The sequence below is a fragment of the Petaurus breviceps genome, unplaced genomic scaffold (assembly GCF_028583685.1).
Source record: "Petaurus breviceps papuanus isolate PSGF00001 unplaced genomic scaffold, PetGlider_PUasm1.0 126, whole genome shotgun sequence".
NCBI classification, from domain to species: Eukaryota; Metazoa; Chordata; class Mammalia; order Diprotodontia; family Petauridae; genus Petaurus; species Petaurus breviceps.
The window spans coordinates 80,050,345-80,076,511 of record NW_027185655.1 but is presented as its reverse complement, the minus strand read 5'-3'; positions in this window follow the sequence as shown (position 1 = coordinate 80,076,511).

Genomic DNA, 26,167 nt, shown 5'->3' with positions numbered 1-26,167 from the left:
GGTATTGTAGTATGGTGATAAATTTTAAGTTCTGTAGCTACAGGAACTGAGTTCAAAAGCAGGTTCTGCCACTTATTGCAAGTGTCACCTTGAACAACTTACTCTCTTAGGCTCCACTTTCTTCCTGGTAAAATTAGGTGGTTTAACTAGAAAGCTACAAAGTGTTCTTCTAACTCTATACATCTAAGATCCCATACTCTTGGCTGTATAGGCATAGTAATGCTGAGAGATGCCAATTCCTGGGAATAACAGGGTACAATTTGACTGGAATGCTAACTAGAAAACTTTTTCACTGGCTTATTCTTTTGTTTGATATAATAAAAATATATTTTCCTGTTAACTTTTACATCAATGTAAAATCGTATATACTGTTGCACTGGGAGAAAAGAAAAAGAGAAGAAAAAAAGGGACAATTAACTGTTAAGATAATAGGAAAGAATATGCTTGCTTCATTACCTTCCCTACCGTCAATTTTACTCATTTTTTCAGCTTACATCTGAATCAAGACATTGGATGACATTAAACAATCTGGAGAATAGTTATTGAAAATTTCTTATATTTAGCAAAGATAGTGATGAAGAAATTATATTTCATTTTTAATGATAAAATTCTCTAGATGTTTTTCATACAATAAACTAATTGTGGTCATAACTCCACTTATCCGGTCCACAGTTTTTATTCATGGAACTGAAAATATCAAATAAGGTTTATCTCTAATTGTGAAAAATGTCTAAGTGTTCATAGAGAAAGAAGAGAAATTCTATTTTTTGCCAAATCCAGTGTAATTGAATGTAATCCAACAATGATGACTTATTAATCACAATTCTACAATACATTATCCTTGTCTCTGGTGTAGATATGATAAAAAACAAATGTCTGCCTTCAATCAGTTTATGTTGTACTGGTTACTTATTGGACTTTTACAAGTTGTCTATATAATTTGGGACATTACTCCAAATTTAAGTAAAGTTTCAGTGAAATTACTATATTATTTGCTGTTCTTTGAGGACAAAGATTGTCTAACTTTTGTATCTGCATCCCCAGTACATAGCATAGTACCTAAATTAGGGGCTTATCTTTCAAATTTCCTTTACAACTATTATCTACTAAAACTTTCTCACTGTTGTCTCAACATTAGCCATAACATATAAAGATGATCATGGAACTTTAAAAGTATAATTCTTAAAGATAACTTCAAGATAGCAAATAAAAAATTGCAACGAAAGGGATCCTAAAAAGCCAGATCTCCCACTATACTACCAGGAAGAAAAGCAAAAAAGGACAAGCATTTATTAAGCAGCTGTCATGTGCCAGACATTGTACTAAGAGTTTGTAGTAACCAAAACTAGAGAAGTTGTTCAGTGGAACACAATATACACAAAGTACACAACAGACAGACCAACCATGATTCCAGAAAATTAATTGTAAAACACATTAAACAACTCCTGATAGAGAGATGAAGGACTCAGAGGATAGATTAAGACATTATTATTATAGAAAGCCAAACTGCAAATTTGTTTTTCTTAAATGTATGTTTGTAAAATGTTTTCTTTCTCTTTCTTCCTCAAGAGACGATGGAGGATATGGGAGGGAAAGAATATAGACTTGGAAACAAAATCAAATTGAATATTTAAAACATAACTAGATGACATCTACAAATTGCAAAATTTCCCCAATATAATCCAATATTATAAAGGAAAGAACACTGGACTTTGAGTCATAAAACCAGGGTTTTAATACTGATTCTAAAACTTATTAACCACTTAGCTAAGACTTTTAGTGTTTCATAGCCTTGGTTCCCTTATTTGGTGACACTGGCAATAATAATTTTTTTTTTGCATCATAATATTGATATGAGGAAAGCACTTGCTGATTCTACCCAACTCAACAAACTTTTATTTTAACTTGCTATAGATAAGGTACTGTGCTACATGCTGAGAATATGAAACCAAAAATGGAACAGTTCCCACCCTCAAAGGGTTTATATTATACCTTAAAACACTATCTACATTTAAATCCAGAAGCACATATGTACACATCAATTTATTATTTATCTTAATGTAAGGGACAAAAAAAAAACAGGCACGTATTCACATTCATTTTCAACAATTTTGTGCTGATTTCCAAAGAAGCCCCCACATTTCTGGGGGAAACAGAAAGGACAGAATTTTATGGACTACCAGTGTACTCATTTGCCATTTGTTTTTTTTTTTTTCTGCACAAGGGATGGGATTACCAGTTTATCACAAGCATAAGCATATTTTTATTTGTAGAAATAAATAAAGGACAGAAGATGATTTATTTTTTTTTTTGCCTTTTTGAGGGCAATTGGGGTTAGGCAACTTGCCCAAGGTTACATGACTAGGTTCGTGTGTGTGTGTGTGTGTGTGTGTGTGTGTGTGTGTGTGTGTGTATGTGTGGGTGTGTGGTGTGGGTGTTAAGGGTCTGAGGCTGGAACAAAACTCGGGTGCTCCTGACTCTGGGGCCGGCGCTTTACTAATTGCACCACCTAACCACCCCTAACAGAAGATGATTAACAGCATTGTTTCCCAACCTCATACTTTCTTCAAAGAGTTTTATAGTTTTTTTAATAGAATACAGTTTGTTCAAAATATCAGAAAGAAAAAATTATCCTGTAGTTTTGTCATACTCCATCCCATCCTGAAATATGACTAATGTAAAAATCATTCAGTTCTTCTCTCTTTGCGGATTTCTTCTTTGCTGTTTTCAACAACTTGGTAACAAAATCAAATTCATGTAACCCAGATGCAAATGAAACGGATAGAAACTTTTTATATTATTTAAAGCAAGTCATGTGTACTATTATCTTTTTATACAAAATAAAGGCTTAGTATGACATTCACAACAATAAGGTACAGAGTGACAACTTATTTTACAGTGCAAAAGAACTAGAACCTAAGGAGGTACAAATCAATTAGAGAATAGCTGATGCATTAAACGGGGTACTATTTTGTTATTAAAAAAATTATAAAAGGGAAAACTTCAGAGGACTTCGGAAGTCATATGAACTGGTGGAGACTGAGATGAGTATAACCAGGGGAAGAATGAATATAACCACGCCCACACTGTAAAGACAGACAACTTGGAAAGACTTAACACAATAAGAACTCTTAGCAATACAATTATCAAGGATCCAGAGAATTGATAATGAAATATATATTCCACTTCAAGATAGAGGAGTAATGGATTTAAGGGACAAATTGAGACATACTATTTTGGACATGGTTAATGAGAATTATTTTTTTCTTGTGTATGCATGCTTGTTATAAGTAAGTTTTTTTTTTCTCCTTTTTCCAAGAGTTGGTGGGAGTAAATGGGAGGAAGGGAGTGAGAGAGAGAGAGAGAAAGAGAGACAGAGAGAGACAGAGTGAGACAGAGAGAGAGAGAGACAGAGAGACAGAGTGAGACAGAGAGAGAGAGAGAGAGAGAGAGAGAGAGAGAGAGAGAGAGAGAGACAGAGAGAGACAGAGTGAAAGAGAGACAGAGACAGAGAGACAGAGAGAGACAGAGAGAGACAGAGAGAGACAGAGGTCATAGACATTTGTTACTGAGAAACATTAAACAAATGCTCATTCCCCAATAGGTAAGTGGCCAAAGGATATGAACAATCAATTTTCTAAGGAAGAAATAAAAGATCTTAATAACTATATAAAATTCTGAAAACTGAAAACAAATTTAAAATTCTATCTTGTATACATCAGATTGGTTAATATAAAGGAGAAAACTGATAGCTATTTGTAGGGTTATGGGAAATCAGGCTTATTAATATGCTGTATGTGGAACTATGAACTAGTCACACAATTCTGAAAAGAAAAACATTTTGCAATTATTACACCAAAATCAATAAACTGTTCATAGCTTTTGGTACCTAGAGATTCCAGTATTAAGCATATAACACAAAGAGATCAAGTTAAGTGGGAAAAAATCTATATGTACAAAAATATTCATTAACAGTATAATTTTTTTCCCATAGCATAACAAACAAAACTGGAAATAAAAGAGAGTATAATGCTACTCACCTTTTGAGAAATGACTACAAAATGGCTACATTGTTGAATATATAGCTTGCACTGTTTTCCATTCCAGGTGGTAGCATCTAAAAATTACAGATAAAAAGGAGAAAAAAAGATGTACAGGTTGATATCTGTTATGTCAGTGAGTTGAATTATCTTTTTCTTTTTGAAGTTGAGCATAATTTAGGTGAAACCTCTTTGTGGCACAATATGACATGACTCTGAAATTTTAATTCACTGTATGACTTTCTCTCTCTCTTTGTCCATCCATTCATTTATTTCTTCATTTTTTTAATTTATTTGTTTGTTTGTTTCTTCTCTGTTGTGGAACTCCCTGGGAAAAGTCTTGTGTATGAATCATACTATACTGAAAATTGCCTGTGGTGTAGGCACTGAGGACACAGAAGGTATGGGTATGGACAATTCCATTTTGAAAAGATAGAAATGCCATTAAAAAAATAAACACCATTAAAACCCTTCCCTTTGTTTGTTTTTTTGGAAGGCCTTTATTAGGAATATTGGGATAGACATATTGTTCTGTACACACTTTGGTTGATGATACTGAACTGAATAATACTGAAATGTTTTTCTAATCCAAATTATAATAAAATGGAAAAAGGATAAAATCTTTTGACTCCCATGATTCCACTTTCTTGTGATTATGAATTGCATTTTTTTTTTCAGCATGATAAAACTTACAGCCTAGAGCTGAGAATTTGTGAAAGATAAAAGAGCAAATGGTGTACTGGCATCACCTTCCTTCTCGGGGAAAATATTTAAAATGCAAAAATTATTTCTTCCAAGTAGGTATATGTCATCTTGTTGATATAAATTAAATTCAGAATAAAATTGCCTAAAGTGGTACTAGCAGCTATTTTAACCATGTACTTTGATGGTATATTTCTCAATATACTCTGTCCAAATGAAATGTCAATAACAAAGCAGTCCATAAAAACAGTAAAATAAACATTTGAACTAGTTGACAAATGGTTTAACTAAGAAAATAACAAGCAGAATGTTCAAAAATATCACTTATGTAAACAGAAAGATGATCCTCAAGTTAAATATATATTTTGGAGTTATATATGATATCCTACACCTTAATTAAAGTAGCAAAACAAATCATCAATTACATAAACTTTCCTGAGCCACCTGAGGAAATTGTTGTTTGTCTTTCAACCTGGAAGAGGACATGACATCAGGTAGGTGATACCATGACTTGAAGGTGAATTGGATTAAGTGAAAGAGGGCTGTGCAAAGTCAAAAGCCTCACTTTCTCCTCCAGAGACATCTGGGTCCAGTGGCAAAATATGGTCAGTATAATTGAAGATAGACCTCTCTTTTACAATTATGTTCTGTACAAAGAGTCCTGTATATAGATCCTAGATTTATCACTTACTATCAGAATGATTTAAAATAAATCAGTTGTGATTTCTGGTCCTCAATTTCCTAATCCATAAAATAATGTTATAGAATAAGATAGAGACTAGAGTCCCTTAGAAATCTAAATTCATGATTTATGCCTGGTGTTAGAATGTGAATTGTAATACATTTGAAACTGGGCTGAGAGTAAATAGATTATTAGTTCTATCTCTTTCCTTTTCTCTGTCATTCTTTCCCTATCCTTTTCTCTCTTCTTGTTTCTTTACTATCTCTTAAATTCTATTTTTACATTACATATGTATTTTTCAATATTTTCAAATTACTCCCACTTCTGAGTGCTTGGCATGGTGCCTGGAAGATAATGAGTGCTTAATAAATGTTCATTAATTGATTGACTTCATGAGAAATCTCTTTTGAAAAAAAGTAAGAGCCAAGAAAACATAATTAAATGATCTCATTTGATACTTCATGAAGACTCCACATCTACAGCACTTCTCATCTAAAAATAAATATATTTTATTTTCCTTACATATCATACTACATTAGGAAAAAGAGAAAACTTTTTTTTTCTTAAAAATAACTAAATTTAGTATTTATTAAAAAAAATAATTTAGTAATTATTTAAAAAAAATCATTTCCTGTGTCTCCTGTAAACACAATATTGTAAGATTCTGGTTTCTAATCCTTTCTGTTATGCACTTCTATTTTAGAGATGAGCTCATCATATTCACAATCCAGGCTACTTATTATTATTGTTTTTTGCTTTTTTAGAGGGCAATTGGGGTTAAGTGTCTTTCCTAAGGTCACATGGCTAGTGTTTGTGTTAAGTGTCTGAGGCTAGATTTGAACTCAGGTCCTTCTAAATCCAAGGCCAGTGCTCTATTAACTTCACCAACTAACCACCCCATAATTAATTGTGTACCTCTTTTTCCACTTGGCTAATTTTGCCTTTTAAAAATTTCTTCAGTGACTTCTAGTGCCTCTTTAACATTAGACCAATTTTTTTAATGTTGTAAAGTCTGGAATTTCCCAACCTAGGGAACTCTGTACCTTCCCCCCAAGGAAAATTTTGATACTAAAGGAACAGGTCAAGGAACACCAGATTGATTATACATATTAATTTAATTAATGAGGTATCTACATTGGGACAGTATGATAGACCATTGCCAAAATTTGGTAGATCATCACTCTGGAGTAATGGCTACACTACAGGTTGGATCCTCAGAAACACCCCCAGGAAAAGTGGGAATTAGAGAAATCAAAAGGAAGTTTGTATATTGATAATATGCATATAATAAGCATGTTACTGTGTCCATGTTATGAAATTTATTGATCACAATATCTAAACTATGACTCTTTGTCTAAATTATTATTTTTTAAGAGGTCACTAAGTCTTGGCTTCCAACTTTCATAGAGTTTTAAATGTATAGCTTTAACTCTTTACTGTGTTTTATGATGTTTTTTTCCATTTAGTACCCCAAAATTTATCCCTAAAAGACACACATTCCTTCTTTTCAAATATCTTCCACAAGTTCCCTGGGGCTACTAAATACTAGGGTGCTTAGGGACTTTGGGGTTACAGTCAGAAAGATGGTCCCACTTATAGGCACAAAGTGCAAAAGCAATAAAACACAATAAGGAAAATTACATAACCAATAAGGAAATTTTCACAATCATTATAATTTCCTTCCATCCCATCCCTGGGGAGATGAAGAAAGAATCAATGACATTTGTTGAGCTCAATTTCTTAGATTAATTCAGTACAGAGAAGATGAATTTCTGAACTGGGTTTAGTGACAGTTAACATGTCGGGCAATTTATAACATATTAGGGTTGATAGAGAATAGAATCAATTACAAAATGAGATCAGAAAAATTTGGTTTTCTTAATTTCCCCCTTTTGTCAATGGGTGACTCATGCAATGGTGACCATCAACACACCCTCAATGTTCATTTAATTAGCAAAATTCATCTTGGAATTCAGACATTCCCTTCATTTGCCTGGTTTATGGAAACATCATTTCTTGAGGAAATCTGGAAAATGTCTCTTCATGTCCAATTTTTCAGTAGAATTGTTTTTTTTTTTTCTGATTCTAAATAATTCGAAGAGACTACAAAACAGAACTCAATACAATTTAGCATGGCTTCTCAAATTTTCCTTCTCCAATAACTACTTCATTGCTGAAATCAGCTCAAATATTAGAGTTCTGAACTTAAAAACAGAACATCAAAGAACATCAAAAATAGGAACCCAGAGTTTGCTTGAAACTTCAGAAAACTGAAGTTTTTCATGCCCCATTTACATTTGACATATAAAATGGTTTGTTCTTGTTACTTTCTCCAATTTTCCCACTTTGATTACAAATATTTTAGGAGGATTGGATGCTTTTAAAAATGTATTGCTGTATAAGAAAACATAAGTAACAGCACTCTTGCAGGTAGAGGCTTCCAACTTCTAGGTTCAATGGCTGTACAACTGAATTTATTTTTCAGAGACTGGTTTTACTCCATTTATAATACAGTAGAAACTCAGTTTATGAATTTAATTCCTTCTGAGATTTTCTTCATCATATTATTTGTCCATATTGCAAAGTGAATTTTACCATAGGAAATACTGTAAAGTTGAATTATTGGTATCCCCTGCCAAAAATATTTGTATAAAATAATTATTTATAATTTTAAGTAAGTTTTTTTCTCCCTAATTCACCTGAAAAACAATAGCAATAACTGGTAAGCAATATAAAGTAAAATAAAACAAACTAACCTGAATTTTATCTTTGAGGATATTAGTGGATGGCATGAGGGAGATAAGAGAGAGGAGGAGGAGCAAGGGTTATTGCTTGGAAGGAGAAAATTCTTCCCTGAGAACACAGGGTATTACAATATCAGGAGTGTTCTCTCTTATGCTACTTTCACTAAAAGTAAGAATAAGACTACTGCTTTCATTTTTTTGGAATGACTTTCGAAGACGGCAGAGTAGAAGCAGGACCTCCCAGTGGCTCTGGCTTCCACCTTTCCCAATCCTTAAAAAAGGGGACTCTAAACAAACTTTGGAGCTGCAGAACCCACAAAATGACACAGAGAATTTAACATCCCACTCAGGACAGCCCGGCAAGCCGGCGGGAATCCAGCAGTACAGTGCTCTGGGAGCCTAGCTCAGCCCCACATTGAGGCTTTAACCCCAGGGTGGGCCTGACCAGCCACCGGCTGGAGGGAGTACAGATCAGCAGCAACTGTGGCCATTTTCAGATTTATCAACACATAGATGCGAAGGACAAAGTAAGAGGTCAGTGCAGTCTGGACTTTGGGACCCACTAAGTGGGAGTGTGTGGCTTTTGCCACTGGGGCAAGAAGCCTCTGAGAAGCCTGCACAGACAGCCAGTGCCACATGGCAGCTTCATCTCCTGGCCTGCAGAGTGTAGGGGGAACAAACACCAGTATGAGGGGCAATTGCTCTTGCTTTAAACTTCTTGGATCTCAATTGCAGTCCAGGGTAGAGGTTCTGGGGTGTGTATCCAGCTTGCCAGAGCGTGTGGAGACTTCAGAGAGGGCACCAATCATTTACCTCTGGCAGCTGAGAAAACCACAGCACTTGGGACAAAAGCTCCCCTGTCTGGTAGCAGAGTCCTACTGTGGCAAAAAGCCCAGGGGTCAAGTGACTGAGGGGCGACATGACCAGGCAAAGGAAACAAAGCAGACAGAAGATTCCAACGTTAGACTCCTATGTTGGTGGAAAAAAAGGAGCAAACCATGGCACAGGAGGAAGACAGTGAAGTCAGAACTCCTGCACCAAAAGCTTCAAAGGAAAATACAAGCTGGTTACAGGCCATAGAGGACCTTAAGAAGCAGATAAGGGAAGTGGAGGAAAATTGGGAAGAGAAATGATAACAATGCGAGAAAAATATGAACTGAGAGTCAACAGCCTGACTGAGGAAAATCATACCTTAAAAAATAGACTAACTCAAATGGTAAAAGAGGTTCAAAAAGGCAATTAGGAGAAGAATCTCAAAAGCTCAATGAGGAGAATCATTACTTCAGAATTAGATTGGAGCAAATGGAACCTAATGACTTTATGAGAAATCAAGATACTGTTAAACAGATCCAAACTAATGAAAGAATAGAAGGCAATGTGAAACATCTCATGGGAAAAACCAATGACCTGGAAAAGAGATTCAGGAGAGATAATTTAAAAATTATTGGACTACCTGAAAGCCATGATCAAAGTAAGAACCTAGAAATCACCCTCCAGGAAGTTCTCAAAGAAAACTGCCCTGATGTTTTAGAACCAGAGGGCAAAATAGAGGTTGAAAGAATCCACCAATCAGCTCCTCAAAAAGATCCCAAAAAGAAAACTCCTAGGAATATCATAGTCAGGTTCTGGAATTCCCAGATTAAGGAGAGAATATTACTAGCAGCCAGGAAGAAACAATTTGAATATTGTGGAAATGCAATCAGGTTAACCCAGGATCTGGCAGCTTTTACACTGAGGGATCAAAGGGCTTGGAATACGATATTCTAGAGTTCAAAGGAGCTGGGATTAGAACCAAGAGTCACCTACCCATCAAAACTGAGTATCATGCTTCAGGGGAAAATTTGGTCATTCACTGGAATAGAGGGCTTTCAAGCATTCTTGCTGGAAAAAAAAAAAAACAGAGTTGAACAGAAAATTTGACATTCAGATGCAAGAAGCAAGAGAAGCATGAGAAGGCTTAGCAACTTCCACCTGCAGATGCCTGATTGCTTAAGCCAATGTCACCCCTTTCCATGACTCTGATGTGTCACCGCTGAACCTGGTGTTGACTGAGTGGTAGATGCCAGCTAAAGAAATGACCTCTCAATGGAACATCGTGGGGCAGGGAATATTCTATATTCAATTTCAGTAGGAAGTAATTATAGGAGAAAAGACCTTTGCCCTTCACCTCAATATTTTGAGCCCTATTCATTCAGGTTGGGGGGCATGATGGGGTGCTTGTGTCCACGCTCCCACCCTAAGATATTTTTACATGCTTATTTTCTGCTATTCCTATTATATTGTTGTAAAGTTCTATTGAAACCAGTTCCCTCACCAGTAACCCCTAGACTCCCATTAACCTATATAATGAAATGTATTGTTAATGTATTTTTGCTATGTAAGAGACATCAAAGATCTTGGTGTTGAATGAAATGATAATGGGAATTTGAAGATCTTCCCTGCCCTTCATAGGCCTAAGGGAATTTGAAGATCTTCCCTTGCTCCCTAATAAGTAGAATACAATCACATGGAGCCTGTGGTGGGAGGAATTTGCTGAAGGGTGGAACACAGTCTACAGGAAGCTGAAAGTCAGAGAAGGTAGAGGTGGAGGGGGGAGAGGACACACCTAAGGAGACAGCTAGGCTTGTGAGCGTTTGTTTGTGGGAAGGCTAAATGATGACGCAGCTTTCTACTGTGCAATGGTGTATTAACTTCTTTATTGTTATGATGCATTTGGTTTCCTACTGTTGGGATTTGACTTTCTGGAGTTTGAACAAATGTTTTGCTTCTGTCTTCTAATAAAAAAAAAGAATCACTTTCATGTTTTGACTTGCTGTTTTTTTTCTTCCTTACATTCCTTTCTAACTAGTAATCTGTTTAATGATACTTGTTTTTGATGGTTTTTTTTTTAATGTCATGGAAAAGTGACATAATATTATCATTAAAAAAATTCATGAAGGAGGCGACAGAGTCAGGATGGAGGAGTAGAAGCAGGACCTCCTCCAAGTGGCTCCAGCTTCCACCTTCCCCAATCAATGTAAAAAGGGGACTCTGAACAAACTTTGAAGCTGCAGAACCCACAAAATGACACAGAGAAGCTAACCTCCCACTGAGGACAGCCAGGCAGGCCAGCAGGAATCAGCCAGGGCAGCAATCTGGGAGCTGAGCCCAGGCCCACATGAGCCAGAGGTTTTAGTACCAGGACAGGTCTCACCAGCCACTGACTGGAGGGACTCGAGACCAACTACAGCTGTGGCCCTGCCCAGAATTATCAACACATAATTGTGAAGGACAAGGTGAGAGATCAGTGCAGTCTGTACTTTGGGACCCAGTAGTTGCAAGTGCATTGGTTTTGCCCCCAAGGGGAGAAGCCACTGAGGCACCCAGCACAGGCAGCCAGACCAGCAGCTTCAGCTCCTGGCCTGCAGAGTGTAGGGGGATCAAGCGACCAGTCTGAGGGGTTATTGCTCTTGCATTAACCTGCTTGGATATGGATTGCATTCTAGGGTGGAGGTTCTAGGGTAGGAGTACAAATCGCCAGAGCACATGGAGGACTCAGAGAGGGCACCCATATTAAACCTTTGGCAGCTGAGAAAACACCAGCATTTGGGATGAAAGCTCCCTTGTCTGGTAGCAGAGTCCTGCTGTGGCAAAAAGCCCAGAGGTCAAGTGACCAAGAGGCCACAACACCAGGCAAAGGAAACAAAGCAAACAGAAGATTTCAAAATTAGACTCCTATTTTGGGAAGAAAAAGGAACAAAGCATGGAAGAGGAGGAAGACAGTGAAGTCAGAACTCCTGCACCAAAAGGTTGACAGGAAAATAAGAGCTGGTTACAGGCCATAGAGTACATTAAGATGCAGATAAGAGAAGTGGAGGAAAAATTGGGAAGAGAAATGAAAACGATGCAAGAAAATTATGAAATGAGAATCAACAGCCGACTGAGGTGTTATTTTCATAACACCTTGAAAAAAATAGACTTACTCAAATGTCAAAAGAGGCTTAAAAAGGCAATGAGGAGAAGATTGCCTTAAAAAGCCAAATTTGCAAGATAGAAAAAGAATATCAAAAGCTCACTGAGGAGAATCATTGCTTCAGAATTAGATTGGAGAAAATGGAAGCTAATGACTTTATGTGAAATCAAGATGCTGTTAAACAGATCCAAACAAATGAAAGCACAGAAGGCAATGTGAAATATCTCATGAAAAAAGCACTGACCAGGAAAATAGATGCAGGAGAGATTAATGAGAGATTAATGAGAGATGATTACAACCAGCCGGAAGAAACACTTTGAATATTGTGGAAACACAATCAGGATAAACCAGGATCTGGCAGTTTCTACAATGAGGGATTGAAGGGCTTGGAATATGATATTCCAGAGGTCAAAGGAGCTGGGATTCAAACCAAGAATCACCTAGCCAGCACAACTGGGTGGCATGTTTCAGGGGAAAATATGTTCATTCAGGGCAATAGAGGACTTTCAAGCATTCTTGATGAAAAAACCAGAGTGGAATAGAAAAATTGACATTCAGATACAAGAAGCAAGAGAAGCATGAGAAGGTAAACAGGGAAAAGAAATCATAAGGAACTTATCAAAGTTGAACTATTAACATTCCTACATGGAAAAATGAAAATTGTAACTGATGAAACTTTTTGCAGTATGAAAATAGTTGATGGGAATATAATTATTTACACACACACACACACACACACACACACACACATATATATATACACATATTTCTGTATATGATGATTTTGGGGCTTTTGAATAAATATGTGAATGTGTGTACATAAGTTTCCAGGTATACATAGAGGTCACGGGACAAATTGTATAGGAAGGGATGATACTCAAAAGGTAAAATTAAAAGGTGAGAGAGGAATATAATGAGAGGAGATGGAGAGACACAATGGGGTAAACTATCTTCTATAGAAGAGGCAAGGGAAAATGGTTAAAATGGAGCAAAAGAATAGGAAGTCAAAAGGGAATGGGTCAACCTTGTTCTTATTGAATTTGGCTTGGGGAGGGAATGAAATACACACTAAATAAGCTCTCTCACCCTATAGGAGAGAAGTGGGCTGGGAAGGGGATTAAAGGGGGGATGATGGAAGGGAGGACAGGCTGGGAAGAATGGAATTTAGGAGCACCCACTTTTGAAAAGGGATGGGATCAAAATAGGGAATAGAACAAGTGGGAGGCGGGATGGCAGGGAGGAGAATATAGTCAGTTTATTACAATATATCTATTACATTGTTTTGCATTAGCTACACATGTACAACCTATTCTGAAATCCTTATCTTCCCAGTAAGGTTGGGTGACAAGGCAGGAAGGGAATGAATCTGGAATTCAAAGTTTTAAAATCAAATGTTATATATATATGTATGTATGTATGTATGTATGTATGTATATATATATGTGTGTGTGTGTGTGTATGTATGTATGTATTTATAGTATCATTAATACTATTTTACATGTAATTGGGAAATAAGACACACAGGCACTGGGGCACAGAGATCCACCATGCCCTACTGGAAAAGTCAAAAGGGGTATGGGAGAAAATATGGGAGAGAGCCAATTGGAAAATCAGATATCCCATGGGACTGCTGTTTTGGGGCAGTGGTTAGGGGAAAAATGGGGAGAAAATTTGCAACTCAAAATTTGGCAAAAATGAATAATATAAATCAGAAGTTAATAAAGCATTTGAAAAAATGAAAAAAAATTCATGAATCTTATTGCCACAGTCTTATTTGTGTGATGGTATTTTTTTATTTGTATACATTATTTATTTATTTTTAGTCTTCAACACTCATTTTCACAAGATTTTGAGTTACAAATGTTCTCACCATCTTCCTGTTACACACACCCCAATAAAACAAGCCTACTGAATACCCCTTCTCCCATTCTGTTCTGTCTTATATCTTCCCCCATGTCCCTCAACTTTCTAGTAGGGCAAGATGGATTTCTGTACCCTGTGCCTGTATAACTTATTTTCCAGTTGCTTGTAAAAAAAACAAATTTTTTAAACATTTGTCTTTAAAACTTTCACTTCCCTATTCTTTCCCTTTTTCCCCTCCTCACCCACCCCCAATGCAAGACAAACTGTTTAATATGGGCTGAACATGTTTATGTTACGAAAAACACTTCCATAGTAGCTGTATTGTGAAAGACTGACTATATTTCCCTCCCTTTTATCTTCCCTTCACTTACCCTTTATTCACTATTTATTCATTTTTTTTAAAAGCAATCAGGGTTAAGTAACTTGCTCAAGGTTACAAGGCCAGTTATTTCTGTGTGGGTGCTAAGTGTCTGAGCCCAGGATTCGATCTCCAGGTCTTCCTGACACTGGAGCCGGTGCTCTTACTTGCTCTTTATTAATTTTTTACCCAGTTTTTTTTTCAAAAATTTTGCTTCTAACTACCCTCTCCCCCAATCTGCCCTCCCTTCTATCATGGTTATTCCTATCCCCTCCCCACTACTATGCTGTAGGGCAAGATACCCAATTAAGGATATGTTATTCCCTCCTTAAGACAAATACAATGTGAGTAAGGTAGACCCATTCCATTTCACTTCCTTGCTCTTCCCGTCAAAAGTAACAGTTTTCTCTTGCCTATTTTATATGGGATAATTCTATGTCTCCCTTTCTCCTTCTTCCAATATATTCCTCTCTCATCTCTTACTTTCATTTTTTAGATATCATCCCTTCCTTTTCAATGTATCCTGTGGTTTCTGTATATATGTATACACATATACACACACTCACATATATATTTATATACAAACTCTCATATATACATATATGTGTATGTATGCATATATATTTCCTTCAACTATCCTCATACTGAGAAAAATCTCATGAGTTACAATTTGCATTTTTCCATGTAGGAATGAAATAGCTCAACTTTATTTTTTTTTAATTATTAGGTCTTTACTAATTACTTTGTTTTAGTTTACAAGATTTAGTTCCACAATTCCCTGGTTTCAAATTTTCTCTCCTTCCCTTCCCCCCCACCCAAGGTGGCATACACTCAAGTATAGGATCTGCAAATACTTACACATTAGACATAAGTCAGGTTATAAAGAAGAATTGTATCAGATGGAATGAACAATGGGAAAGAGGAAAAAAAAAAACAAGAAAAATATCCAGTAGTTTGCTTCAATCTGGATTGAAACTCAGTTCTTTCTCTGAATGTAGATATCTCTCTTCATCATAAGTCTTTTAGGGTTGACTAAAATCCCTGCATTGCTGAGAAGAGTCCAGTCTATCATAGTTAGTCAGCACACATATATTGTGTCTGTAATTGTGTACAAATTTCTCCTGGTTCTATTCTCACTCAGCATCAGTTTGTATAAGCCTCTCCAGGTATATATGAAGTTCATCTTCTCCTCTTTTCTTACAGCACAATAGTATTCCATTACATGCATATACCACAACTTTTTCAGCCATTCCATAATTGATGGACACCCCCTCATTTTCCAGTACTTTGCAACAACAAAGAGAAATGCTATAAATACTTTTGTACATATGGGTCTTCCTCCCACTTCTATGATCTCTTTGGGATTTAACCCTAGAAATGGTATTGCTGGGTCAAAGGGTATGAAATTATTTATAGCCCTTTGGTCCTAATTCCAGAATGCTCTCCAAAATGGTTGGATAAGTTCAAAACTCCAACATCAATGCATTAGTGTTTCAATTTTTCCACATCTGCTCCGGCATTTTTCATTTTCCTGTTTTGTCATCTTAGTCAATCTGACTGGTGAGATGTGGTACCTCAGAGTTTTGATTTGCATTTCTCTAATCAATAGTGATTTAGAGCACTTCTTCATGTGCTTATAGATATCTTTAATTTCTTTCTCTGAAAACTGCCTGTTCATATCCTTTGACCATTTATCAACTGGGAATGACTTGTATTCTTATAGATTTGACTCAACTCTCTGTATATTTTAGAAATGAGTCCTTTATCAGAGACATAGGTTGTAAAAAGTCTTTCCCAATTTCCCACCTCACTCTTAATCTTGTTTACATTGGCTTTGTTTGTACAGGAACTTTTCAATTTAATGTAATAAAAAATATCCATTTTACATTTTATAATGCTCTCTAACTCTTGCTTGGTAGAAAATATTCCCCTCTCCACAAATATGACAGGCAAATTATTTCATGCTTTCCCAGATTGCTTACAGTATCAGCCTTTATTACTATATCATGCACCTGTTTAGACTTCATTTTGGTATATGGTGGTAGATAATGGTCTGTGCCCACTTTCTGCTATACTATATTCCAGTATTCCCAGCAACTTTTGTCAAATAGTGAGTTCTTATCGCCAAAATTGGGGAATAGGTCAACTTTAAAAAGTTACTTATTTCTTTTTCCTGTTTACCTTCTAATTCTTCTCTTGCTTCTTGTATTTGAAAGTCAAATTTTCTGTTCAACTCTGGTTTTTTCATCAAGAATGCCTGAAAATCCTCTATTTCAATGAAAGACAATATTTTCCCTGAAGCATTATACTCAGTTTTACTGCATAGGTGATTCTCTATTTTAATCGTAGCTTCTTTGACCTCTGTAATATCATATTCCAGGCCCTTCAATCCCATTATGTAGAATCTGCTAGATCTTGTGTTATCATATTTTTTTTCCACAATATTCAAATTTTTTTCTTCCTGACTGCTTGCAATATTTTCTCCTTGACTTTGGAACTCTAAAAATTGGCTATAATATCCCTAGGAGTTTTCTTTTCAGGATCTTTTTCAAGAGGCAATCAATGAATTCTTTCAATTTCTCTTTTGTCCTCTTATTCTAGAATATCAGGATAATTTTCCTTGAGAATTTCTTAAAGGATTATTTCTAGGCTCTTTTATTGATCATGGGTCTCAGGCAGTCCAACACTTTTTAAATTCTCTCTCCTACATCTATTTTCCTATTCAGTGTTTTTTTTTTTTCCAATTAGATGCTTCACATTGCCTTTTATTTTTTTTCATTTGATTCCTTTTGCTCCAATCAAACTTTGACACAACTATTCTCTTCAGTGAGTTTTGAAATTCCTTTTCCATCTGGACAATTCGGTTTTTTTGAGACTCTTCTCCTCAGTGGACTTTTTTGACCTTTTATGCTATTTGCATTTTTAAGGTGTTATTTTCTTCAGTATTTTTGGATCTCCTTTAGAATACTATTGAATGGCTTTTCATGATTTTCTTGCATCATTTTTATTTCTTTTTCCAATTTTTTCCTCCACTTCTCTTACTTGATTTTCAAAATCCTGCTGGAGCTACACCATGGCCTGTAAACCATTTATATTCTACTTGGAATATTTTGATGCAGGAGTTATGACTATTGTATTCTTCAGGTTCCCTGATTTGAGACCTTTTGTCCCCAAGAAAGGATTTTATGATCTGGTGCTTCCTCTGCTTCCTCATCTTGCCAGCCAATTACTTGAGTTTTAAGCTCTTTGCCATGGTAGAACTCTGCTTCCAGAGTGGAGGGAGCTGTGTCACAAATCACTGGAGTTTTCATAGTTGCCAAACCTATGAGGAGGGCATCCTCTCTACAGTGGGCTTTGGCCCACTGGCATTCCTCAGTCAAGGACCACAACCCAAGACTGTGACCCATATCCAAGCAGGTTAATGTAAAATCAATTACCCTCTGAAAGGTCACTTTTTCCTCCTGCAGGCAGGAGCTCTGGAGGCAGACAAGAAGCAGCAGCTGCAGCCTTTGTGCCTCTCCTCCCCTTTGCCCTGGGGCAGGGATTAGACCATGCTCTTTCATCACCCAGTTCCAACAGAGGTTTCCACTGACCTTTTACTTTCCCTTTGCTGTTTATGGGTTGAAAAGTTAGGAAACCTCCTTATCCACTGGTGATTCACTCTCCTGAATTCGGCTCTGACCCTTCTGTGCTGCTGGTCATGCCACCTCAGATTTGGGCCCGCTCAGTTCAGGTGGGACTGTGCTCAGCTCCCAGTCTGATGTGATAGACTCTTTGTATTGGCCTGCCAGGCTTCCTTCAGTGAAAAATTTCTTTTTCTTTTTTTTTTCTGTCACTTACTGGGTTATGTAGCTTTAAAATTAGTTTAGAGTCATTTTTTTTATCACCATTGGAGGTGGTTAGAGCAGGAGCTGAAGCAAAATCCTGTTTTGATTCCACAATCTTGGATCTGCCCTTTTCTTGGTTGATATTTTCGAAAAACATTGAACTTTTTTCCACATCTGTTAAACCTCCTTATTCTTGCTTGATATGAGGGATTCCTCCAGCTCTCAACCTCTTCCTCACATGAGATATCCTCTTCAACCTCTCACTGTTCCTCTTCATGCAGATCATGAGTTCAACTAGATTCAGCTCCTAATTCTCTTTCTCCATCATTACAAATATTGTTGAAGATCACACACTACAGTACACTTTTACATAAAGTACTACCATATGTACACAAACACATTTGAATACATTTTTAATGGTATTGTTAAGAGTGAATGATGCTTTCTTCATGAAGATTCAATGCTGAATGAGAACAATTGGGGGTATACAAACCTGAGGTTCCTTTGTTTGACATATGGAAGCAAAAAAAAAAAACATGTTGGTGTGATAGTAATGGCAATTAAAGATTCCCCTGTATTGGCTTGGTTTTCAAATTGATTGTATTAAAACCCAGAGTTTGTTAATCCCACCTGTGGGATGGGCTTGTTGATGTGAAAAGAAAGTCCTGAAGTGGGAGGAGCTGGTGATGTAGATTTGGAGAGACAAGAGAGAGGCGGAAGTTCTTTTTGGAAGCAGCACCTCGTGGAGAGGGAGAGACTAAGAGATTGCTGGTGGCCGCTTTGAATTGCCCTGGACTTTTGAGACCTGCCCCCTGAGCTGCCAAGGACTGAGGAGACATGGCTGTTTTGCTGGTACTTTGTCTGTCTGTTTTGATGTTATTTTGCCAGATTTGTCCACTGGTGAAAGACTGTCCTGTTGAAGAAGTCCTGGAACCTGGCATTTGGTTAAGAAGGCCTGAGACTGTCCTGCAGACAGAGAGTGAATACTGTCCACTGGTGAGGGACAGTACTGAGAGTGAATACTGTCCACTGGTGAGGGACAGTACTGTTGTTGCAGGGGTCTGGAGACTGTCCGGCAGACAGAATGAATACTGTCCACTGGTGAAGGACAGTGCTGTTGTTGCAGGAGTCTGGGAGCCTTTCTGTTGGTTCAGAAGCCCTGAAGAAGGATTTTCTTGTTGTATGTTTACAGAAATCCTGGGAGAGGGCTTTGCTAATGTGTTCAGGGGTTCTAGGGCTGTTCTACAGACAGAGGATAAATTCATGAAGGGACTGGCAATGTATCTTATGGCCTTGCTAAGCCTTGTCTCTCCAGGAACTAAGATTGCTGAGAACTTGCCTCGTGTCAAGATGAAGAAAAGACCTCCATTTGGGTATTAAGTGCTGTGTTTAAACTTGATGTAACTCTGGGGTAGATTCAATTGTGATCCAGGGGTGGGGAACTTTTGACCTTTTTGTGTTCTATGGTTGAGCAAATGAATGTATTTTACTTATGTTTGGAAACTAATCTCCATTTGAGAAGAGGGGCTTTGTGGTGGACTTAATTAAGGTATAGCCTAGGGGTGGAGAAGTATTTGGAACAGAGACTTTGTAATTGATTGAATGATTGGAAAGTCCTGGGGTGGGGTAGGCCTTGGAGATTATTTAATCACACTTAGTAAATGCTGTATTTTGAATGATGTTATGTTTTGATCTTCTCTGTTCTGGGTTTGTTACTGAATAAAATAGAGAGCACCTATGCTGGTATTTTGAACCTGGGAAGTTGCCTTTCCTTGGCATTACATTACACTATGGCGTTGAGCATCATCCTTTTGCTGACCATTCAAGTCCAAATATCATGTTTGTACTGTAAATTTTTGCTCCTACTCTGAATTTGTGTTCGTTCTGGAAGACTAAGTTTGTGAATTTTTTTTCATTGTCCAGCAAAGCATATGCAAACCAGGCTATGTGTAATCTGAGGTTAGATTGTAAAAGACTTGGAAAGATACTTAAGCAATTATTTCTAAACTATTGCATATTAACTGAGTAGAATATATTCAGTTGTTAACCCTATTCAAATGGAAGAGATATTCAACAAACCTTACTCTTCACTAAGTTGGCTCTAATATTATATTCATCAAAACAGAAGAGCTTCCTGACTTTAATATCATCATTTAATAGAGTTACATATTTGTTCCTCAAACATTTTTTCCTTGACTAATTATTTCCATATTATTATGAAAGGGTGAGCTATCTCAGGGATTTAAATGTGTGACTGACTTTGCAGGTAGGCAGAAGATAACCCTGAATGCCATTTTACCTGCATTTGGGGGATATGAAATTCATTCAGATTGAAAACTGCAGTATCTCATATACTTGCATCATTCATCTTCTAGTCACCACTTGTTCTAATTATAGAAATTTATTTTTGTAAAAGGAAAAAAAAAGGAAGGGTATTATTATGCAAGGATCAAACTGGCTTTTCAGGCTTAAATCTAAGAGAACACATATGACAAGAAAAGGAAGTCTTAGCTCTGTTTAATTTCAGGTAAGAGCCACAGTTTGGCAACTAACAATGCAATAGTATTTCCACCTCATAGCCAGACTTGGGAATAGTCAGGTGACAAATATTCCTGTTCAGTGGAAAACAATGGGGAAACTAAGTCAGGAGAATTCCACCTTATAGTAATGCCAAGGTTTTCCTCTAGACTTTTCTCCAGATGCAAACCGTCACCTGTGACAATTAAGGTTCACATTCCCTCTTAATAGCTTGAAGCCTTTCTCTAAAATCATACATCAGTGACTTAATGATCCATCAGACAACTATACTTGAATTCAAACCTCAAAATATACAATCGTGAGAGCTTTTACCTCTAATGACCGGTTTCATTTAGTCATAGCTTGGGGATGGACAGACTTATTTTTGCTTTCGTGGAGTTGTAAAAAGAAATAAAATTTTGCCAGTACAAGCAACACATTATATTAACTAAACATTTTCTATGTTTTTTCTTCTTCTCAAATTCAACTTTGTCCTGATAAAAAGACGAATCATTAAAAATGATGTTCTGTATTATACAAAAACCTTCAAATCTTCACCAAGCAAAATTCACTGTTTAGAAACTACATAGCCAAAGAGGAGTCAAGATGGCAGAGTAGAAACAGGTCTTTTGCGTGACTCCAGCTTCCACCTTCCCCAATTCATGTAAAAGGGGACTCTGAACAAACTTTGAAGCTACAGAACCCACAAAATGACACAGAGAAACTAATCTCCTGCTAAGGAGAGCCCAGCAGGACAGAAGGAATTGGCCAGCAAAGTGCTCTAGGAGCTGAGCCCAGCTACACACCAAGGTTTTAGCCCCAGGGAGGGCATGACAAGCTGCCAGCTGGAGGGACGCCAGATCACCAGCAGCTGTGGCAGTACAAAATTATCAATACATAGATGCTAAGGACAAAGTGAGAGGGCAGTACAGGCATTCTTTGGGATCCAATAGTTGTTAGTGCATTGGCTTTTGCCCCTGAGGCGAGAAGCCTCTGAGGAGCCCAGAATTTATAGCCAACCTCATGTGGTAGCTTCAGTTCCTGGCCTGAAGATCATAGGGGGATGAAGTAAGCAGACTGAGGGGTAATCACTCTTGCTTTAACCTGGTTGGATCTGGATTTCAGTATAGGGTGAAGATCCTGGGGTGAATGTCCAGCTTTCTAGAGCTAGTGGAGGCTCCAGCAAGGGAACCCAACCTAACACCTCTGGCAGCTGAAAAAAACCCAGCATTTGTTACGAAGCTCCCCTTTCTGGTAGAAGAGCCCTACTGTGCCAAAAAGCCCAAAAGTCAAGAAGTTGAGGGGCAAAATAGCGAGGCAAAGGAAACAAAGCAAATAGAAGAACACAACATTAGACTCCTATTTTGGGGACAAAAAGTATCAAAACATGGAACAAGAGGAAGAAAGTGAAGTCAGAAATCCTGCATCAAAAGGTTCAAAGGAAAATACAAGCTGGTAAAAGGCCAAAGAGGACCTTAAGGAGCAGATCAGAGAAGTGGAGGAAAAATGGGGAAGAGAAATGAGAATGATGCAAGAAAATTATGAAATGAGTCAACAGCCTGACTGAGAAATATAACACCTTAAAAAATAGACTAACTCAAATGGCAAAAGAAGCTGAAAAAGGCAATGAGGAGAAGAATGCTTTAAAGACTCAAATTTCCCAGATGAAAAATAGAATTTCAAAAGGTCACTGAGGAGAATCATTACTTCACAATTAGATTGGAGCAAATGGAGGCTTATGATTTTATGAGAAGTCAAGGTGTTTTCAAATAGATCCAAACAAATGAAAGAACAGAAGGCAATCTGAAATATCTCATTGGAAAGACCACTGACCTGAAAAACAGATCCAGGAGAGATAATTTAAAAATTATTGGAATACCTGAAAGCCATGGTCAATGAACGAACCTAGAAGTCATTCTCCAAGAAATCCACAAGGAAAACTGCCCTGACGGTTTAGAACCAGAGGGCAAAATAGAGTTTGAAAGAATCCACTGATCACCTCCTGAGAAAGATCCCCAAAAGAAAACTCCTATGAATATTATAATCAGGTTCCAAAATTCCCAGATAAAAAAGAGAATATTACAAACAGCCAGGAAGAAACAATTTGAATATTGTGGAAACACAATCAGGATAACCCAGGATATGGCAGCTTCTACACTGAAGGGTTGAAGGGCTTGGAATGTGATATTCGGGAGGGCAAAGTGCTGGCATTAAAAACAAGAATCACCTACCCAGCAAAACTGAGTATCATGTTTCAGGGGAAAATATGTTCATTCAGGGCAATAGAGGACTTTCAAGCATTCTTGATGAAAAAACCAGAGTTGAATAGAAAATTTGACATTGAGATACAAAAAACAAGAGAAGCATGAGAAGGTAAACAGGGAAAAGAAATCATAAGGAACTTAACAAAGTTGAAGTATTAACATTCCTACATGGAAAAACAATAATTGTAACTTATGAAACTTTTTTTCCGTATGAAAATACCTGAAGGTAATAGAAAAATGTGACTGTGTATATGTATGAGGGTATATGGGCATATGAATACATATGTGAATGCGTGTATATATGTTTACAGGTATATATAGATAGAGGGCAGAGGACCAATTTAATAGGAAGGGATGATACTTAAAAGGTGAAATTAAGAGTTGAGAGAGGAATATAATGAGAGGAGATGGAGAGACAGAATGGGGTAAACTATCTCATAAAGAAAAGGCAAGGGAAAATGCTTAAAATGGAGGGGAAGAATAAGAAGGCAAAAGTGAATGAGTCAACCTTATTTTCATTGAATTTGGCTTGGGGAGGAAATGAAATATGCACTAAATATGGTATCTCACCTTATAGGAGAGTAGGAGGGAAGGAGATGAGAGTGGGGATAATGGAAGGGAGAGCAGGCTGGGGGGGAAGGAAGTTGGAAGCACCCACTTTTGGAATGGGACAAGATCAAAGTAGAGAATAGAAAAAGTGGGAGATGGGATAGGAGGGAGAGAAATATAGTCAGTCTTTTACAATATATCTACTATGTTATTGTTTTACATTAGCTATATATGTACAACCTATACTGAACTGCTTATCTTCCCAGTAAGGGAAGGAGACAAGGGAGGAAGGGAATGAATCTGCCATTCAAAGTTTTAAAATCAAATGTGCAAGTAAAATTATACATATAATAGTATTAATACTATTGTACACATAATTGGGAAATAAGATATACAGGCACTGGGACATAGAGATCCACCATGTCCTACTGGAAAAGACGAAAGGGAAAATTTTCTTTCTCCCATATTTTGAGAAAATATGGGAGAAAGCTGATTGGAGGAGGGGATATCCTATGAGACTGCTATGTGGGGGCAGTGGGTTCAGGAAAAAAGGGGAGAAAATTTGTAACTCAAAATCTGATGGAAATGAATGATGTAAATCAGAAATTAAGAAAACATTTGACAAATAAAAAAAAAATAGAAACTCCATAACCTAAATAAGCTGTTTTGCAGAGGGCTGATGACCTTTCCAACACAGATGTTTTCCAGGAACTTAGCAAGTTTGCAAAATAAAGGAAATTGATAGGCACCCCAAAGAAGGGTTTCACCCTGGTGTTCTTGCCTGACCATTCTATTTGTAATCTTCCTCTGGATTCAAGTAAATCACATACTCTCTGGTTGTCAAGTGCCCTTTTTCAGACCTAATTTAATTTCATTTGTTTTGAGAATTTTCCCCAAATGCTTGTATAGATAGGAACTTTCCAGGATGTCTTTCAGGGTTCCTATATAACATTGTGTATTTTGTAACACATATCATAACTGGTACATGGGGTCTCCAGTCAGCCCTTGTATCCTAACACTGGAGACAATCTTGGTCATTTTCCTAAGAGAGAGGAATCAGGATATCCACCTCATATAACTTTAAGGCTGCTATGGGATGGGCTGTTAGACCCCATCTGGAATATATTACATGGGCAGAACCAATGCACATAAGACTTTTGCCTCATTCCCTCCTTTTGAATCACTGATTTTAGGTTTTAGCTTTATTACAATAACCCCAAATAAATTAAGGAAAATCTTACTACTTTTGTAAATAATAACCAAAATTTTTAGCTGTAACTTCCTCTTAACTGCAGGCAAAGATGGAAATATGCAGTACCCTAAATGGCAGATACAAAACACTGTAAAAGAGGGTTACCAGGGGTAATAAAAATCACAACTGGTTTTAAACAATGTTTTCACTTTCTTTTAGTTCCCTACAGTTCATACTCTTGTAACATCCATTTAAAAAAATGCTTGACATAATTGATACAAAAGTTTACCAATTTTCCCAATATTATGTACTTGAAAATTAAAACAGGCCCATTACTGTTCACATGATTCAAACCCTGTTGAAAGCATTTCCAAATTATCTTACACAGAAAATCAGACTTATCATCACCATTGATATTGTATAATGATCACATAAAATTAAGGAACTAATAATAACAGTTAACATTTATTGTATCTGATCTCTGCCAGGCATTGTGGTAGGCATTTTACATTCATGTGAAGTAAACTGGGGTAATTTACTTAAGGTTCTCCAGATAACACATTTCAGATTTATGCATTTCTCCCACTTTCTCTAATACCAAATAATATAACAATTTCTCACTTAGTTTAAGCATCACATTGGGGGAAACATATTTCACTTAAAATATGACCCGAAGGAATTTAACTACCTTTTGGTTGTGTCCTGGTACACAAAAACTTTCTTCTTTTTCATGAGCAAGGAAAGGGTTAAGTACTCAACACAATCCCAAAGTGCAAGCCATGAAAATTTCACTGTCCCATGCCCCAAGCCTACCTCTCCTTAATCAGTGAAATGACCTACTTCTCTAGTTGTAAAAAATAAATCAGTCATTCTAGGAGTGGTGAGGTGGGGTGATGGGAAGAACCTGACCACAAGTCAGAAATGACAAGAAACTGAAATAGATCCACTTTTTCTTTCAAAAGTTGCCAAACCTCATACTCTCACATTCTCTCTATTCTCTCTCTCTCTCTCTCTCTCTCTCTCTCTCTCTCTCTGTCTCTCCCTCTGTCTCTCTCTATATATATATATATATATATATATATATATATATATATATATCACTCTGTTGGACTTTGATTATAGCCCTTTTAAAACTGCACATATCTTACTTCTTTCCTATTCTGATATGACACTTCTCTTACCCTCTACTACTTACTTGTCTTTACCAACAATAACCCAAATAATCTTCACTTCACTCAAATATTTTCTTTCTCTGTCTCCCATCCACTTGCTCCTCTGAGACTGGTGCCGTCACAGAAGGAGGGAGAGGAAAAGGGAAGTAAAGAGACTCTCTTTTCTATATACTACCCTCTGAATATCCCATTGTATTGCAGTATCCTCAGGGGTCCCCCACCTTACCTACTTAGTTTCATGCTTTACTCCCTTCAGTCTGGTGGTTTTCCCTTCCTTGCTGTAGTTTCCTTCAATGGCATGGGAA